Source organism: Lissotriton helveticus, chromosome 10, assembly GCF_964261635.1.
Source record: "Lissotriton helveticus chromosome 10, aLisHel1.1, whole genome shotgun sequence".
NCBI classification, from domain to species: Eukaryota; Metazoa; Chordata; class Amphibia; order Caudata; family Salamandridae; genus Lissotriton; species Lissotriton helveticus.
Genome location: NC_136071.1, coordinates 515,393,738 through 515,413,557, shown reverse-complemented (window position 1 = coordinate 515,413,557; position 19,820 = coordinate 515,393,738). Strand labels below are relative to the sequence as shown.

General features: G+C 42.7%; 1 long non-coding RNA gene across 1 annotated transcript in view; it reads right to left on the bottom strand.

The window, feature by feature from the left end:
• LOC144785365 (uncharacterized) overlaps window positions 1–13,378 on the bottom strand; it is a 470,352-nt gene extending 456,974 nt beyond the window's left edge. Inside the window, exon 1 of the long non-coding RNA XR_013601842.1 lies at window positions 13,235–13,378. This is a non-coding gene — a long non-coding RNA (uncharacterized LOC144785365). The remainder of the gene's footprint in view (window positions 1–13,234) is intronic.
• Window positions 13,379–19,820: the final 6,442 nt, after the last annotated feature.

The following is a 19,820-nucleotide window of genomic DNA, read 5'->3' as shown; positions in this document are numbered from 1 at the left end:
TTACTTACGTTGTATGTAACATTTTGTAAATACATTATCTAAATACATTTTATATATGTTAATATTATGTATTTGATAATTTATTTGCAATTTGTTACATATTATAATGAAGAATTTTAGGAAAAATATGTTTAGTTTTACGTGTATAGTTATGTAATGTTTTAAAGAATAGTTTTGGCAATCATTGATAGATATTCTAGTCCTTTGCTAGTTGGATAGAGGGTAACTTGACTTTGGAGTGTGTTATACATTTTTTTAGTTTCTTTGGTGAGTTTAGGTCCAATCAAAGTTACTGATTGCTCCATTCGGAGCTCCTGGTAACTTTGTTCTTTTTGTAAGGATTGTATTAATTTGTGAAGGGTAGGCGTTCCTCGGCCTGTAGTTGCTTGGAAGGCATTGTGCCATCCTTCAACTGCATTGTTTGTTTTTGCTTCCTTATTTAGTGTGCTAAGGTAGACATTCCACCAAGCTATTTGGTATTTGGGTTGTCTTCTATGGCCTGATCTGTGTAGCCTTCCTACCCATGTGTCTTCGAAGTAGTCAAGCATAGGGCTTAGTTTATCTTCGTTTCTTTTATAGTAGGGGCTGTCTATTAATAAGTTATAGTGCTCAGTTACATCTGTTAGTGGAACATAGGCTAGGGCGATGAGTTTTTTGATTTGATAAGCAAATGTGCTATCAGTGGCGTATTGGATACTCAAGGTTGATTTTTGTAGATGTCGCCAGATACATTGATTAAAGTGGTAATAGCAACCTTGTATTGCTGTGTGTGGGTATGTTTTAAGGATGCTGTTTATCATAGCTTTTTCAAAGTCAATGATAATTTTTTGTGGAAAATAGTTGTTAGTATGTTGCTTGACTTCAGTTAGTATTTCTTGATAGGTAGTTTGCTGTTTGTTTGGTAGAAGGGCATAAAGGAATGGAATATTTGCATTTTGGAAATGACCATGGATGGTGTATAATTGATAAAAAGGTTTGGGGCATACAGAAAAAGTACCGTCCATCATCCAAGTTTGGCATTGGGTAAGTTTTGTCATGTTGTTTGCTGTGGCAAACAGTATAATTCTTTTATCTTTAGATTTGTTGTCATAGAGTATAAAATTTTCTTTATTGTGAGTTACAGAGAGTTCAGGTGGAATTTGGACTTCTTCTAAAGTTTTTGGTGTGGGAGGAGTAGTGCATGTTGCTCTTTTTTGTCTAGCTACTGTTCTTTTAAGGGATTCTATAGATGGTAATTGGCTAGAAGCATGTTGGGGAAGTACACTTAAATGGTGTTTCAGAATAGCAGTTGTTGGTTGATCAGTGCTAGTACTAGCTTCTTTAAGGGAATCTAGCATTTGTCTAATCTCTATTTCTGTTACATTGGGTGGGTGATTATGTTCTTTAGTATAAGTAACAGTAGTTTCCTGAGTTATAGCTCTACCATAACATTTGTTGGCATAATATTTCGTACACTTCCAAAACACTTTCAAATCTTTTTGTTTCTCTTGAGTGTAGACATATCCCATGTAACAAAGAAGCATTTTCCCTTTTTGTGAATAAATGAATTTAGCTCCTTCAGTCATGATAGTATTGTAGTGCTAGGAGGTAATTAAAAGAGAATGTAAATATTTTTTAAGGAAAAAAAATGTTCTAATCACATTATACAGTTTCACACATTTGTATTTTACCTGCAAATGTTTTGATGCTTTCAAGTCGTTATTTTCAGCTGTTGATGTTCTTCAAACTGTTATTTTCTGTGTATATCTTTTTGTACCTGTGGAAGTTGAGAAAATGTGTAGAAATATTTTATTACTATTTATGATAATTTGTTCGACGTTTTTTGCTAGTTTAGATTTAGTTACCTATCTATTAATTCTCGATTTTACATTTCTAATATATACTTACTTTTTTATATGTAACTTTTGATGTCCAGGTGTTGTGTAGGTCTTCTGTTTTTTTTTTTCATCTGTAGGATGAGTGCTAAAAAAAAAAGATATATTTGATGTATTTTGCTTTAAAATATAGGTGTGAGCTTTGAGAGTTACATTTTCGCTGACTAATAATGTAGTAGTACTTACTTTAGATATGTGTAGGTCTCTTTCTGTTGAAGTCCATCAGTTTTCTTCCAGAAATCCAGCAGAGTTTCGTCTTCCTTTACTTAGGAGATGTATACTGCGTTTTTAGTTACTTATTATTTCATTTATATAGTATTAGGTTAATTGTTTCAGAAATAGGAATGGTTGTTTAAATGGATAGTCTGTTTTTATTTGTTGATTTGAATTTTTTTTTCTGTTATGCTAATTGCTTTCCTTATATGGGTGACGCAAATTAACGTTTATTGAATGTGTAAGGATTTATTTTGTATAGGTAATGTTCTAGGTAATGTTATTTTGATATTTGTAAAGTGGAGGAATATATGTAATTAGTTGTAAAAAATGTGTAGAAGGTCGAAACATTGTTTATGTATTATAAAATGTATGTTAGTATTTATTGTGTGTTGTAAATGTTATGAAAATAAATAATATATGTCATCTATTTATATTAACTAAATCTTGTTTTTTATGATCAGTATGACTTAATTATTAAATAATAAAGTCATTTATTTTAGGATCTATTAATGGCGATTTTTTTACAATCGATAAATTTGCTATCTATGTTTGTGTAATCGATATTTTGACTGTTGTTATATAAATATTTAATAATCGGTGTTTTAGAAATCGATAATGTTGTGAGTCGATATTGTTGTAGTCGTTGTTTTTAGTAGTCGATATTGTGTAGTCGATATTTTTGATGTTTGTTGTGTAAGTATAGTAAATCGATAATTTTGTTGTCGATAATTAGTCATCGATATTTTGTCCAGTCGATATTCGGTCTGTCGAGGTTATGTCAGTGATCCTTATTAAAGACACGGAGGCGAGTATTATCCCACCTCTACACTTCTAACCTGTGTTCTCCCTCCCTTCAGTGACTCCAGCGTTGCCGCCTGCATCTTCGTGACGTTGATATCAGCAGACAAGAACCGCTTCCACTTTGTCTGGTCTCCTCCTTCCTGTTTGGAATCTGCTATGATGTCCTGCAGCTCAACTTTCCTGGTTGGATTTGGGTCAAAAGTTCTGCTCCTGGACTTTAGCCTTTTCTATTATTCTAGCGATTGTTCCACTGTTTAGTGACTTTATCTGATCTGCTCGCCAACGAATAGAGGAATGTTCATAGTCAGAAGGGACGTTATTTGTGCTATTATGCTATGATTGGTTGTAAGGTTTTGGTTTTATTATATTCCCATTGGCCAGTTGTTCCACTGAGCCCTCTGGGAACTGTAGTTTCTAACTTATCTTGGCTGCTGTTGAAATTAAAGCAAGATAAGAAAGCATAATACTCGCCTCCGTGTCTTTAATAAAATTAAGACTTTCCGTCATAGACTATTACGAAAATCTACATTAAAATGAAATGGAGATGGAGAGAAAGAAAAAGAGAAAGAGAAGGACAGAGACGGTGTCACGGAGAGGGCTAACGTTCAGAGACAGATAAAGGTGCAAAGCCAGGGAACACAATATACACACAAACATAAGAGCCACAGAGATAAAGAGTGACACAGCTAGATACACAGACAGAGGTAGGGACCGACACGAAGTGCAGAGAAACAGAGGAGAATTAAGAGACAGGGAGAGGTCAAGTGAGGCTTGAAGAAAGAAATAGGATAGTGAGAGGGTGCCAGTGAGAGATTAAAAGAGACAGATCAAATAAAGTAAAACACATACAATGAAGTGGAAGGGTACTAGGTTGCCGAAGCATAGCAAGCGTTTTGCCACTCTGATGGGAAGGCAAGGCACACCTGAGATTACAAGATACCCAGTGTCTTTAGGGTCACTGTGGTCCATTCATGTGTCTTCCTTTCACAAATCATTGTTTTCAGGAGTGTTGGTCCAATTGGTTCTGCTGAATTGAAACAAGATACTAGCTCTCAGAATGCACTACATTGTCAAAGAAAAACCTAGAACATGACATCAAGAATGTCCCTTATGACACGAGGTTACCCTGCAACTCTATGAGGACTCCGAGCAGTTGTCTAAAAGTGCTGTCACGTCGTCTACTGTTTCACTTACAACATTCCAGACGGTATGAATTGTTGCCTAAAAGAACCCACAAAGCCTCGAAGTAAGGGGTTTTAAATACACCGGTCAGAAAACAGGTAGGCCGCATCGTGTCACAGCGACAAAGAGTAACAGAGTTCATGTGATGTCGTGTAACAGAGTTCATGTATTCTCACCAGCTGACATGCAAGTTTTGTAGTGTCAAAGCACATACTCCGGTGTCATGTCTTAACAAGAAATGTTGGGATGTATCATTCTCACATAACTGACATTCTACACACGGTCCTTAATATCCCTCAGGTGCATCTAGGGAGGGCCTGCACCTTCAGCCATTCTTAAGGGGCTTCTCACAAAGTAAGTAAAACACTCTACTCTAGGGGGTTTTTGAGATAAAAAATCAGGCAAGGGCTTAAATGTAAATGTACTGATAGCAATGCAGAGGTTCATTCTAGTATTTAACTCATGTCTATGGACACCTAATTTTGACAGGTATGGGACCTAGGCAAAGCAAGAAAAGGTGCCCAGGATCACACAAATGTGAGATGTGGAGAAAGATCAACTGGAAGAAAGGAAGTGTCCAAAACAAACAACCAAAAACGTGTAACAAACAATAAAAAGGCTGGTAGCTATTGGCACTGGCATTAGGTAATGGTATGCATGAATAGCTACCAGCCTTTTTATTGGTACAGCATACACTCATTTCCCTACGAATAAAGTTGGCTAAGGGAACTGGATGCTGTGTTTTATGCACTTATTTATGTTGTGTGTTTGTCACTAGCAGATGTTTTCTGCTTTCCACTGTTTGTTACACGTTTTTGGTTGTTTGTTTTGGACGCTTCCTTTCTTCTTTCTTTGAGAATCAAGTGACTACCGATGATGAGACAGGGGCTTGTCTGGAAATTACATACCAGTTACCCCGTTGGTGGTGTTTCCGTGAGGTGTCACTTGTTTCTCACACATTTTTTCTAAGTAGTATTTGATGCAACACTGTGGGTGTGGATCTTTGTCATTGACCTAGGTGGGTCAGTCAACTTGTTGTTCGGTGTTTCTGCCAAGGAAATTGGGCCTTTTGTAACATGAACCTGGGCGCAGTGCAGTGAATTGTCCCCGCATAAATTGTAGGGGCCTGGAGAAGTTATCAGTACATACAGACTGTTCTATTTCCCTAGTAACTGACACCAGTTGACGTCCACTGGACAGGGTCTTTTGTTGTTGTTCTATGTTTGAGTGGAGGGCGACCCGGTCCTTTTTTTCCCTCTGAGCTCCCATTGGGAGTTTGCATTATGGCTGGGCCAAAACTGAGGTGACATGGTGAGCAAAAGAACATTGGACCTGGATTCAGCCCAAGTAATTACTACTGACTGAGGGTTAATTCAAGCATTCCATCCATTACTTTTTCATATACTTCGTGTGTTCTAAATTGTAAACATTAAAGTGAACATATAAAGATTGTGGTGAATAAAACAGCAGGCACATCTCTCACATTGTTGGATCTGTACAGATGTGCAATTGCAGGGGTGTTACGGGGGCAGGGGCAGCATGAATGGGAAACTTTGTGTTACCTACGGGGGATGCTGTTGTAGAAGTATGTGAGCGGACTGGGCAGAGATACAGGACACATTGAAATTACAATCTGTTCTAGACAATTACAATGTTGGGGGTGGAAGGAGAGATGAGTCCTGCAACCAAGCACAAGGCTACACCTGATTACACAGAACATACAGTACATGCCTCGGAGGCTGGGCAGGCAAGGGGGTTAAAGTGAACTAGAAAATATGAACTGAGCCTACGAAGCCCACAGAGCCTAAGTAGGAGGCCGCTGGCACCCCTTACAAAGTTAGTCTGCTCTCCTGGGTGAGTACTGAAGCAGAACGCCTCCAAAACATTATGCAGTCAGGGAGGAAAGAGAGCATTGAGCGGAAAAAAAATAAAAAGAGAGAGAACTTCTGCATCAAACTTGCAGAACTGCAAGAAAACAGAGGGGAATGGATTGGTGCAAAATACACAAGTCTTACACTATACCAATGTATTGTACTGTACTGATGTTGGTCATAGAATGGCACACTACAAAACTGCATTGCATGTTCTGTACAGTTTGTGTTTTACACAGAACTGTATTGCACAGTACTGCCTGAATTACTTTACTACAATGATTGAACTGTACTGTATCGTGCAGCATGTTTTGTAGTGTACTGGTCTATGCTGTGTTACACTGCCTTGCACTGCGCTGTACTACATTGCATTTTTTCAACAAGGAGGGGTTGGGCCCATGTATACGTCTAAACTTGGCCACAATAATAGTATGAACAGGAGATTGTTTGGATGTGCGTTTTAAGTTAATGCATTAAAAAAAACACTTTGATAGCTAAAGTAGTTTTGGTGTTTTTGTTACACCTTTTCTTTGTTCATTTATTTTAAGAACATGCACGGTAATCATTTAACTCATGTCATGGAGAAGAACTCTAAATGTAACAGTTTAAAAAAAACAATAATCATACCAATACATTCGACATTCGACGAATACAAAACCAATAAGGTGACAAAACATGAAAAAAACCAATTGACCAGTCCTTGACTTGTAAAAGAAACAATGGCGGTACACACTGTTTATGATTTACAAAAACTGCCACCTGCCATACCCAGCTAGACAGCACGACAATAACAACAGGCTAGTTGTCCTGTTTGAATCCTCTATCACTTAGTGAATTGATGGTTGTTAAAACTAGCTAGTTCAATGCATTAACTTAAAATGCACTTCCAAACAATCTCCTGTTCATAACACTATAATGTATAGCAGGTATTTCAGTGCACCTTGTTGCACTAGAATGACCAACCTACCATAGGCGGGGCTAGACTCACACTACTGCTCAGTCCCACAATACCATCGCAGGTGATTTTGCCCTTTGCAGATACACATAACACTACAGTTCATTCTAACGTGCTTTGTTCCATGCATTGGGCAGTCGTCCATTGCACTGTATTTTTGAAGTGCACAGCATTGTAGCACAGCGTGCTGCACTGTGTGCAGTACAGCATCGCATATATGCATGCATTGCATCGCGCTGCGGAATCACCACTCTGCGGGAGAACCTCTCAATGACCCACTTCACCTTACCGTAGGTGCCTTTGCCCAGCATCTCCTTCAGCTCGTACTGGTGCTTCAGGTTGTGCTTGTGATGGTGCCTCTTCACCCTGTGCTGCTTTTTGTGCTCCGGTGAGGCTGTCGACCCCTCAGGGGAGGGAGAAGCCGAGGGGTCCCCCATCACCCCCTCTGTTCCCTTCACTTCGCTCCCCGGTAGCTCATCTGGTGCCTGGCCATCCCCAGCCCCTCCTGTGTCTGCATCAATGCCTGGAAGAGAAGGGCAAGGGGTGGAAGGTGGTTCAGCAGCTGCCTGTCTGGTGCCTGAGCCCTGCCTTCAAGCCGGGGATGGTGAGGTCCCCAAGCTGCCCGGGCAGAGCAGCTACACGTCTGGTACCTCAGGTCTATCGCGCGCTGACAGAACAGGGAGTGCAGGGAAATGAACACACGCCACAGGTCAAGAATGAACACCGTCAACCTAAGAGTGAAGGATAACACCATGGACCATGAAGGCGCACAAGCCTTGGCTTCAGCAGCTGCAAGAGGGATATATGGAGATGCCTTGGCAGGAACCATCTGCCTTTGGCAGCTGAATGGGCACAGACAGAGGGTTCAAACGTTCACAGTCCCCAGTGCAATTTATACCGGTTGCCCCCTTGCCCAGGGGGGACAGCAGTTTCTGGAGAGCACCCAGTGGCTTGTCAGCCACAGCAACAGGAGCAGGTGGCCGGGTCACCCCTGCACATGATGAGGCTCTGCGCTTGAAAGCTATATTTAGTAGGCCTGGCACTGCCAAGAACCTGTTGCAGCAGGTCTGGGTCCCTCCAAGGTGCAGCACAGAGTGTCCCCACCGGAAGAGGAGAGACGTATTCCCTTCTGTGCTGCATGCTACTGCCCCTCTGCACCAGCCATTTGGGGTGTGTGGTGTATTGTTACAAGACCAGATTCCACCTCCCAGTCCCATGGTTCTTTCATTTCCTTCCTACACTTTCTTTGGGAGGAGGGGAAAAGGGAGTGTTGGAAGTTTGTGGCTAGTGGATTGCATGGAGGGCTCCTTCTGTAGGCGGGACTTAATGTTGACCCTCCCCTTTTCAAGATTGTGTGCGTTCCAGTGGACGGTCAAACATCTGGCAGGACAGCCCTCAGACACGCCCATAGGTTTTGTCAGGAAAAGAGTTGGGTGGCAGCCACCCGTACACAGCGAGACAACCATGCACAGAAAAAGAAATGATTACAGCCACATAACATGGCAAGCGGCACAAGGATTCTTAGACCACAGGTCACTGGGGAGAAAACATTCCCAACATTAGCTCAAGGAAAGTAAAAACATATTTGCAATGCTATAGGTCTAGCATTGAAATGCCGGACCTATGGCATTGCAAGCAAACGGCCGCCATTATCCTGGCTATTTTGAAAGTGAAAGCGGGCATGGTCGGCTGAAGGCAAGCACAGCATGTCGTCATGCCTAATGGAGAAACTCAATATATAAAATAGTACATACAATGTGTAACAACCAAGTAAAGGGGCCAGTAGCCATGGGAGGTCACTAATGACGACATGGCCGTACTAAGGAGGGACTAACAAGCTTATTTAGGAATCAGAAGCCAGCATTTACGAAGGAAAAAGACACAAGTCAATGACAAATATGGGTGGGGCTTCTCTCCTATACTGAACTACAACAGATCTTCACCAGAGCAGCGCTTGCGCACTGGCTCAGGATTGACCTAAAAACTGTAGGCACCTTAGTGATCCCCAACATGTTAGAAAAAAGGAAACAAATATGACCTGGATGTCGTTTATGGAAAAATGTTATGCTAGATTAAGCATGAACTGCCCCAAAAGCATACAAAAGCTCACAAAGGGGAGCTTCCTCAATGATGAGAACACACCAGTAAATGTCTAGAAGGTGTTTAGTTATTGCAATGTGCTTTGCCTTAAATTGATTAATTAATGGTCGTTCATAATCTTACTGATACACTAATCTTGAGAACTGAACCAATCTTGGTGGACGGAATAAAGTACAGAGCAGGCATAGATTAAATTGTTGTGTCTATTATTCAAACAGTTTTAATGGTGGTAAATGGTGGCGAGAAACGCATTCTTGATGTTTCACCATAACTTTTGTAAAATCAAGAGGAAAGGCTGCTTATGGCTTAACACATGGTAAATGTTGGGGTTCGGCAGCTTAAAATCGTTTTTGGTAATTTATTTAAACTGTTAGTTTAGTGAGTGACAATGAAATTGGTGTGCTTTTTCAAGAACATTTTTGTAAAATAAAGCAAAGAGTTAAGGGGCCGATTACGATGTCGGGCTGAAAGCCTCCGCCCGACAGTTGTAATCTTCCCGACCGCGTCGGAGTTCTTCCAACCAACTCGGTCGGTTTACAGTCCGACCACTTGATTACAAAGTTTGAGGTCGGAACGTGAACTGGCCAGTCATTCCGACTCAGATCCGACTGGCTCATGGAGTATTCCTGTCAGTCAGAACCACACCATAGCCCCTTATTAACAGCTTTTCCGCTGTCAGGATTATGATGTTGGTTTCCAATAGCCTTTCATCGCCGACCTTTCTGACTCAAAAGGGCTGTCAGAAAGTGACTTTGGGGGCCTTTGGCAGGGCCCCCAAGCCCCCGTGGACTACAGTTGGTGGCAGGGGGTGTACCTAAGGTAACCCCTGTAAAACCCTGTACTGTGTGGCAGGCATCATGGGGTGCCTGCGTTAGGGTACAGGGTTTTACACACACACACCCCATTGCCCCATTGGAGCCTGTGTTACTGCTGGTTCTCAGGCGTAACACAAGCTCTAATAGGAAACAATGGAAATCCGACTGAACAGTGTTCGGTCTCATCGTAATCTGGTGGTCGGAACCACCAACTGCAAGTCAGTTGGTCCCGAATCCGAGACTGTGTGGGGCGGAGACTTTCAGCCTGACATCGTAATAAGCTCCAAAATCTTTTAAAATGAACATCATAATTCTGAATCTTTGACCAGTGTGACAACCTTTTATGCATTGTAAATAAACTTTGTTAAACAAATGTACAGTTCTTTGCAGCACTCACTACTTTTGCCAGCATAACAGAGTATTCAAGATTGTCCTTCACCAGTTCATATATTATCAGATGTTTTTTTGGAAAGTGCAAATTTCTTTATTGAAGGCAAGCAAGCCTATGCAATATGTATTCAGGGACCTTCTAATGAACTGTATGTTACTTTTTGTACTTTTTAGAAGTACTTTATCAGAAGCATATGCAACTCAGTTTAAAACTGATTAACATTTTGTAAAGTAATTATTTTCTTTGATAAATTAAGGACTCTTGGTACAGTCTTATGTGACGTTTCTTTTATGAATTTTGAAACGACTTTCTTTTAATTAATGCATGATTTTGCTTATTATATTAATCTTTTATTTTGAAAACCAATTGTCAAATGTTTTAGTAAATGCAATCAATATACATTTGTACAAAGACCGCACACGTTCATGTGCATAGAAGTTAACAAAGCATCTACAATTAAATCTGTTTCTGTAAAACTGTCATGAAAGATGATTACTCAAGCATCTCAATCTTTTAGGCAGGACTGAAAGTGCCTTAAACGATGCATGTTTGTTCAGGGACAATACTCATTCATTTTGGCATACTTCCTACTAGACAAAATTAGCAGAACTTATATTTGAATTGAGCAACTCTTACCTTATTCTGCAACAGTAAGAGCCTGAAGTACAAAGGTGTTTAGTGGTCACAAAACCTGTGAAAATCAAAACCTCAGGGTTTGTGAACACAAAATATCTTTGGGCAATGTAAAAATGTCATTTTATGAGCCCAAGAATTTTTTTACAACTCAGAAAAGGGCTTTTGTGACCAATTCAGAATCACAAGTATGAGTGAGTGTAAAAGAGGTACTGTTCTTGTATTAATGGTTTATGATCCCAATTACAGTTGCAAACAATTGATCAATTACCGTCACTTTAGATGGGGGGGGGGGGGTAACTGAGTTGCAAAGAGGAAGCCATCCTTATTGGAATTGCGTTGGCAGTCTCAGGTGAAAAGGTAGTGGCTTAGAGGACTACTGTCTTCCGTCCTAATTTCATTCAATGTACTTTTTTTAAGAGCATCCCATGTCCCTCTCAGAGACTTGGCACCTCAAAAAAGTTTACATTGAAGGGATGGAAATCAGGAAGGGAGATCTGCATTCTCAGACATTTGTAGGGTGGTACAACATTCCTGCTGCCTCATTAATATTAATGACGCAGAAGTTCTTGCAACCACCAGCAAAGGTATACTTTGATATATGTCTGAGTGGTAGAGCAGATTGGTAGCATCTCAAAAAGCTGAGCAAATCAATGTGCAAAAATATTAACTGGTTTGCATCCATTCCGATCATACATCAGGGCCCATGAATCTTAAGGCCCAATGTATAGTTTAGAGGAGCTCCGTTGCAACCCAGACGCAATACCCTCACTACCAAACTGAAGGTCCATCAGCCTCATTTACAGTCAGGTGGACCTTCAGTTTGTTTGCTGCAGAGACTAATCTGTTTTCACCACTGACACACCTCACCTCAGATAGCCTAACAAAGTAGTGGCCACTGACGGTTTTTCCAATTGTCTGCTTTCCCTATTTAGAGAGGATGGAGAAATGGCAAGTTTTCACTGTCTGTTACCACCAAGTAAAGCCTGACAACCAGGGGCAGTGGAAACTGCAAAATGACCCCAACACCATGGGAGAAAACTCCCATGGCAAGGGGGTCATTGGTTTTATTTATTTTCCATAATAAATTGCCCTTGGGAATTTTATTTTGAAAAGCAAAAAACAAATTGAAAATTTGATGCACGTGACACCAGTTCCTGGGAAGTGCAAAGGAAAGCTGTTGGCCCGGCGGACATTTGGCAGGCAGGAACACCTTCGACATTGCAAGAGTAAGGTACTACACCATGGTGACAAAATTCCATTGCAAAATTCTACATCTGTGGGGCATATGTATAAGCCCCTATCGCCATGGGAACATCACTTTTTTTGACGTTCACGTACCTTGTACATAAGGCACCCTTTCACGCCACGTTTACCGTGAAAGGGGCGTGCAGTGGGTGTTGTGGTGAGCTTTCCACCGCAACACCAATTGCCTTTGATGCTGCCCCCTATGTACAAGGGTGGTGTATATAGGAGGCAGCACCAAAATTAAGACCAGGTAAACCCTTGTTTAAGGTGGCAAAATGAGGAGAAATGCATTATTTCTCCTCGGTTTTGCTTTTTCCATGTGTGCTGCCTTGTGCAGCACATATGGAAAAAGCAAAATGCCATGGTTTGTTTATGTACAGGAAGGTGTCCCTTCCCATATATAAACAAACCTTTTTAAAAATGCCATTTTGTAACTTTCATGTGTGCTGCATGAAGCAGCACACATGAAAGTTACAGAATGGCATTTTAGGATTGTTTATGTGCAGGAAGGGACAGCTTTCTACACATAACCAATGCTCCCCTGCACACAGACACCCTTGCAAGGGTGCCTGCATTGGTGCTAAGTTGTGAAACTTAGCGCCATCGCAGGGGGAAAGGCAAAGCTGTACCACATTTTTGTAAATATGGTGCAGCCTTGCGTTTCTGAAGTGCCGGAGCGTGTCAGGAGGCTGACGACACGCTTCTGCCACTTTGTCGTACATATGGCCCTGAATCTATTAGGTTTCGGCACAGAAAGACATACATAGTGCACAAGTGACCACAAACGCCTGTTCACAATGTATATTTTACAAAAAAAGGAACAGCACGAATTTTGCATCTGGGGAACTGTATACTTCAGGCTACATACACAACTGTCTTTCAGAAAACAAACAAGTTTTCAATGCGAGTAAATTTGCAGTTGGAGCTTAAATGTGCCATTAACTCATTTTCAATACACAACACAGCTACGCAGTAATTTGCCTGACATGATACATTGTTGAGGTGACCCGTAATGCATTTCTATTACATAATTTCGAGGTTTTTTATAATTGTTGCCCAATTTACTTATTCAATATTCAATGTAACATTTGCTTGAAATAAAGAAAATACAGAAAGGTTTTCTTTGCACAACAATGCACTTTGCTTACTTTTCTGGAAAGGGGAGGTCGACCTCTGGTGGCCGGTCCTTTAACCCGCTATTGACTGTTGTAGGCTGATAAAATAAAATAAAACAAAACAAAAACACAAACTGCATTATTACGGCGATATATTCTGCAAGAGGAGAGATATTCAGCAAGAGGTGATAGATGCTGGAACCTGGTCTTTCATTCAGAGGTTTAAATGTCTGATGGTAGCCACACCCACTCGCCTTCCTTCTTTCTATTGGCATCAAGCCCATGACACGCCTCGCCTTCCTTCACAGCACAGCAACAGCTAAATGTGAGCACAGCAAAAGTTAAACATGAAAGAACACAATTGGATGGCATGACTTTAGGCCTTCTGGATCACATTCCTTACACATAGGCCATGGCAGGCGCTTCAGATTTCTTTAACCCAGATAAGATAAGGTTTGTGACAAGAATAAAGTAAGTGCAACCCACTCCCATACACATTTCATATTGAAGAATATTCTTTCTGCACCCACCCTTCTTTTCTCTGCAGTTGTGCATGGGAGCAGGGTCCGACTAGGACAGAAAAAGACCTGGGACAGCAAAATAAAACAGACCCATAAACAGCCAAAAAATCCAGTCCACACACTGACCCTTTAGACCAGGTCATTGGGCATTCCCTGATTGCACTATAGACCAGTCTAACCCTGTGTGGGGGCGGTGAACAGCGCATAATCTGTTGTCATGGGGATGAGCCTTGCATTTACACTGTATTAAGTTAGCATGAACTTATTAGAACTTTAAACACCATTTTTCCTTTCTGCTGCCTTTTCAACACAGCACACATTATTATAAATGTTTAGAGTCTAGCGGACTATTTTGCTTCACACGAGAATAATATGTTTTCCTATAGTAGCAGCATTGCTTGGTAAGCTTTGTCTGAACAGTGAGTGCCAAGGACTTCAAGGTTATTTCAACACAGTGGTTGTTGTTCGGTCTGATCAGTGCACGTTCTACACATAACATATAGGCAGCTGTGGCCACCTCTGATTTTGGCGCGTTTAACCTCCTTCACCATCATCTTCCCCCCCTCCTCTCTACTAAATCGAGATGCTCTTTCAAACAGAAACTTATCCGTCAACATAGGGAAACCCTAATCACAGACATCTATCACTCGTCTGCAAATGGTCCGACTAAGATGGACCTTATATTCCATACTGAGAGACCTGATTACTGGATCTCCGTGATCAGAACGCAACTATTTATCGCCAAAACCACATCCATTCCCCATAGTTGAAAACTTACCACTATACTCCCTTTTAGATCGGTCGGTAGAGGCTACACTACGGTGACAATCTACACCAACGGCACGGTCCTTATCCAGGCCAATAACGAGAACCTTGAAGCCTTCGACGTCCTTTTCCCCACATTAAGATCAACCTCCCCAACCCTACCTCACCACGCCGCAACCCCCTCTCCGCCCTCCCTCACTACTAACAGAGAAGACTATGATCCTCTCCTCCGTGATATCTTTCCTGCCTGCTACGCCCCCCCTCGCCCCGTTGTCTCACAACGGGCATTTACTACCAATCAGCCACAACAGGAAACTCCAAACCCTCCTTCAATCCCCTCTTCCAACAGCCAAACCTCCCCCAGTTACCGCCTCCCTCATCCCCCCACTGACAATACTTCCTCGCCTCCAGGAACCTCACGCCCCACGAACTTCATCCCAACTCACAGTCACTCAAAGCCTCCCCCTGTCCCTTCCCCTCCCCGTCCTCCGTCTTCAGTAACCCCCTCCCCTCGACTCTCATCCCTGCTCACAGTCACTCAAAGCCCTCCCCTGTCCCTTCCCCTCCCCTTCCCCCGCCTTCTCCCCTGATCTCTCAACCTGATCCCATCAACCGCACCCTGATCCCTCAACCTGATCCCATGAGCCTCATCCCAGCTCACAGTCCTTCAAAGCCTCCCCCTGTCCCTTCCCCTCCCCTTCCTCCGCCTTCAGGAACCCCCCTCCCCTCGAGTCCCATCCCAGCTCACAGTCACTCAAAGTCCTCCCCTGCACCTTTCCCTCCCCTTCCCATTGTCCTCTCCCCGGACCCCTCAACCCCCCAACCCGAACCACAACACACCTGGCGCTACCCCAGATACCCCCATCCCCTCCCTCAACTCTGTGTCACAACGCCCCGCGGCTCTCAAAAACCAGATTGTCACAATCACCCAGGGCCTACTGGAGATCCTTTCTAACCTAGGTAGAGCCCGCAGACCCTCCAAATGCCCCCCACTGACGGCTCACTCCGGCAACGTTAACAGCTCTCCTAGGCCCACAGAAACCTCTAGTACCCAGCTTCACTATCCCCCCTCAAGATCTCGGAATCCTGCCTACAGCAGACTGCAAAAACCGGAGACCCCTTCCCTAGGTCCAAGACTCATACTCCTTCCCACACTCCTCCAAACCCCTATCAGACACCAAACACTTGACTTCAAGTCCTTTAATATCAGCAGCACCTATGTCAGACAGCGAAGCAGCCCTACTAGCCGCCACATACAACACCCCCGCCTTAGATTCTCCCAAATCCCAAATCCAAGTAATCACAGGTCACCGGAAAGTCCCTCCCAGCACGAAACCTAAGAGATACCCGGTCCTCTCTGCCATACCAAGGGAGATCAAAGATAAATCGGCCAGCAATCAGGAGCAATTCTCCAATTGCTTGCTAATCAACTGTAGATCGGCCTCACTGCACGCAACAGAACTAGCTGAAGCCATCCTCACTCACGATATTGACATTGCGTTCCTCACAGAGACCGGGCTAAATAAGATATCCCCTCCCTGCCTTGACTTGCTGGTACCACCTGGCTTCTCCCTCATTACCAAAGACAGGATAGAGCATAGGGGAGGAGGGGTGGCTATCATCCACAAGGACAGCCTGGACATCGCGGAAACCACCTCTTTTGACTACGATACATTCGAATGCCTATCCACCATCATCAAGACCAATGACAAAGACTCTCTACGGTGTCACCTGCTCTACCACCCCCCAGGTAAAAACAACCCTTTTGGAGAACAACTTTCCAACCTGATTGCACAAGGCGCACTCGGCGACTCCAATAACCTAATTCTTGGGGATCTGAATCTTCGCTGGAATGAGACACACAATCCCCTAATCCAATCGTTATCCAGCCTCCTTCATGATAACAACCTGCAACAACATTGCACCGAGGAGACTCATTACAAAGGAGCCACACTGGATGCTATCATCTCACAAAAGAAATCAATCACGATCAACCACATCCTTCCCGTCGACTGGTCAGACCACCACATGATCCTCTTTCATATCAATCACCCCATTACCTCACATAAACCCCCCCAAGACCCCCCCAAATGGACAAGAAACCTCTCTCAAATACCCCTTGATATCCTGGATGATCAGTTAAGCTCTCTTCTTCCGGCCAATAAAGCTCACCTTTCCACCAAGGAGCTCATCGACTGCTACAACTCCGAGCTGGTGTCCACACTCGACAAACTTGCGCCACTAAAGCTCAAAAGAAGCGGAGTTATCCCTTCCAGAACGTCGTTCAACGCTGACCTCACCGCAGAAAGGAGAACTCTAAGAGCCAAGAAAAGAAAGTGGAGAAACAACCCAACGGCCATCCTTCGTGATCAACTGAAAGCAGCCTGAAGAAAATACAACAACCACATCAAAAACAAAAAATCCAGCTTCTTCCGCGAGGCTCTGGGCAAAGCCAAAAATAGACCGAAGGAACTTTACAGCATCATCAGGCAACAAACGTCCAAAGCACTGTCTTCTTCTGTGCTAGCGTCCAAAGATCTTTGCGACAATTTCTCCCACTTCTTCAACGAAAAGATCACAAAAATTTTACTTTCACTTGACCCCAACAATTCACACCCCAAGAAGACCAGTTCGGCTGCTCCTCAGGCTCTCTCTCCCGGCTCTTTGAGCACCCCCTAGCTTAGTTTCCGCCCCGTCCCAGATGCAGAGATAATCTTGCTGATCTCGTCCTCCAAACCATCAGCTCATATCTCTGACCCCATTCCTCCCTCACTAATCATGAAAATGAAACACTGTCTTGCACCTATATGTGGCAACATCATAAACAGCTCCCTAAAAAACAGAGTGGTCCCTGACTGCCTAAAAATAGGGCAAGTTACCCCCCTGCTGAAAAAAACAGGTCTTGACTCAACAGACCTGAACAACTTCAGACCAATATCTGACCTCCCTCTACTAGCCAAAACATTGGAACGCTGTGTACTCCTGCAACTGACTCATCATCTGGACAACATCAATCTCCTAGACCCCCTCCAGTCTGGCTTCAGACAAGGATGCAGCACAGACACAGCGATGCTGAACATCATAGATGATATCCACGGATCTCTGGATTCAGACAAATGCTGCCTCCTCATTCTCCTTGACCTTTCTGCAGCATTCAATACGGTGGATCACAACCTCTTCACCAAGGCTCTTCAAGAAAGAGCTGGCCTCGGCGAAGTAGTTCTCAAATGGTTCTCCTCATTCATACACAACCGAACACAAATATTAAAAATCAAGAATTTCACCTCTGAAATCCAACAGGTCAATAAGGGCGTCCCCCAAGGTTCGGTGCTCTTGCCTCAGCTTTTTAACATCTATATGGAACCAGAAAAGCCAACATCCGCTTTCACCTCTACGCGGACGATACACAAATCTATCTGGAAACTTCCTCTCTCACTGACATACATAGACTAAATGATGTCCTGAAAGATGTTCAACAATGGCTGACAAACAATCACTTGAAACTGAATCCAGATAAAACTGAGACACTCCTCATCTCGAACAAGGAAGACAACCCTCAAATCACCGAATGGCTAAAAGCAATTGATGCGCTTAAAGGAAATCTTACTCTAGCCGACTCTGTTAAATCTCTTGGCATCATCATAGACCCCAAACTAAACATGGTAAAACACATCAAGAATGCAGCCAAAGGTGCTTTCTTTAACCTCAGACTGTTGAACAAGATCAAACGCTACATTCCTAACAAGGATCTCAAACTGGCCACTCAATCTCTGGTACTGTCAAAACTAGACTATGGGTACGCAATCATAACAGGCATCCCGAAATCGAACTTGGCACCGATCAAAACAACACTACATGCTGCAGCTATAATGATTACCGGCATAAAAAAATCGGATCACATCTCCCCAGCACTCAAGGAACTCAAATGGCTCCCAGTAGAAATGCGTAGTAACTTCAGAACGGCCTGCCTAACCCACAAAGCCCTACATACCGGCAAACCTGAATACCTGGCAAATAAACTCAAAAAAGCAGGCCAAGCCAGGAATCTGAGAAGCTCTAACTCCTTCCTGCTCATCCTACCCAAAACCAGAAAGAAAAGAACAGCGGACTGCTCCTTCACTGGAAACGCCCCCAAAATCTGGAACTCCATCCCCCCGCACATCAGAACTATTCCTTCTTTTGTGGAATTCAAAAGGCAACTCAAATCCTTGTTCCTGATCCGCTCCCTTGGCTGTGGATAACCAGGGTCAGCAAGCAACCCCTGAACTATGTGACTACAGTGAATCCCATAACCAAAGAAGCTCGGCAACTCACCCATGTTCCGCTTACAATGTTACTCATTGAATGCTTATACCTTACATATGTTATGTTCATGTTTATGTTTATGTTATGTATATGTTTATACAGATTTTTGTCATTCTTTTACTGTAAAGCGCTCTGCTACCTCCGGGTCTTGACAGCGCTATAGAAAACTTCCTAAATAAATAAATAAATAAATAAATAATGCACTGCGCAGGCATGCTCACACAATTGGAGAACATTTGCATGCAGAGAGCAGTCGCAGAAATTGATGTGATCCATTTCTGCTAGGACCAGAGGTATGGGGCAGCCCTTGTAATCCCAAGAGACCTTCAGTAGATATAAAATAACCTACTAGCAAGGGAGGGTGAGATATAGGTGTATTCTAACCCGTTTCCATTTAGCATTGTAATATGCTTTCTCCCTTTGTATTTTATGGAAGAGTAACTATGCTGATAATCTTGTTGCTTATAATATGTTTGCTTGTATTAGCTAAGATACTGCGCATGAGAACATGGCATTAGAAATAAATATTTCAAACTTGCTCGTGTCTCCATTTACTCCCTGTTTTGGACTGGTATGAGAGTATAATGAAAGAGTGTTCATGTGTTCCATATTGCCTCAGTTATTCAAAGTTCCATGTTCTGGGTTGTCTAATCATTGGGGTTTTGGAAGAACCAATGAGACACTGATTGCTAGTCTGGTAGTGGGTTTTTGGCTACTAAGGTAAGTTTTGGTACACCCTAATTCACTGAGGTTCCAAGTCTCTATGCACAGTTCTGTGTATGAGCAGAATCCCTGCTACATGGCGCCCAACGCTGGTGGTCTTATTACATGATGCTTGAGTAGTACTTCATTCAGTCCTTAGCACCTTCACTATTGTTTCCGGATAACAGTGGTGTTGGACAAACCTACCTATAGTTACATAGGGCTTTTCAAGCTTGAATCTTTCAAAACGGTTTCCTTTTGAATTACTACCCAGTTGTGCCACTTTGTTTTACATGGTACATTTTCTTCTCTGTGTCACTATGGCT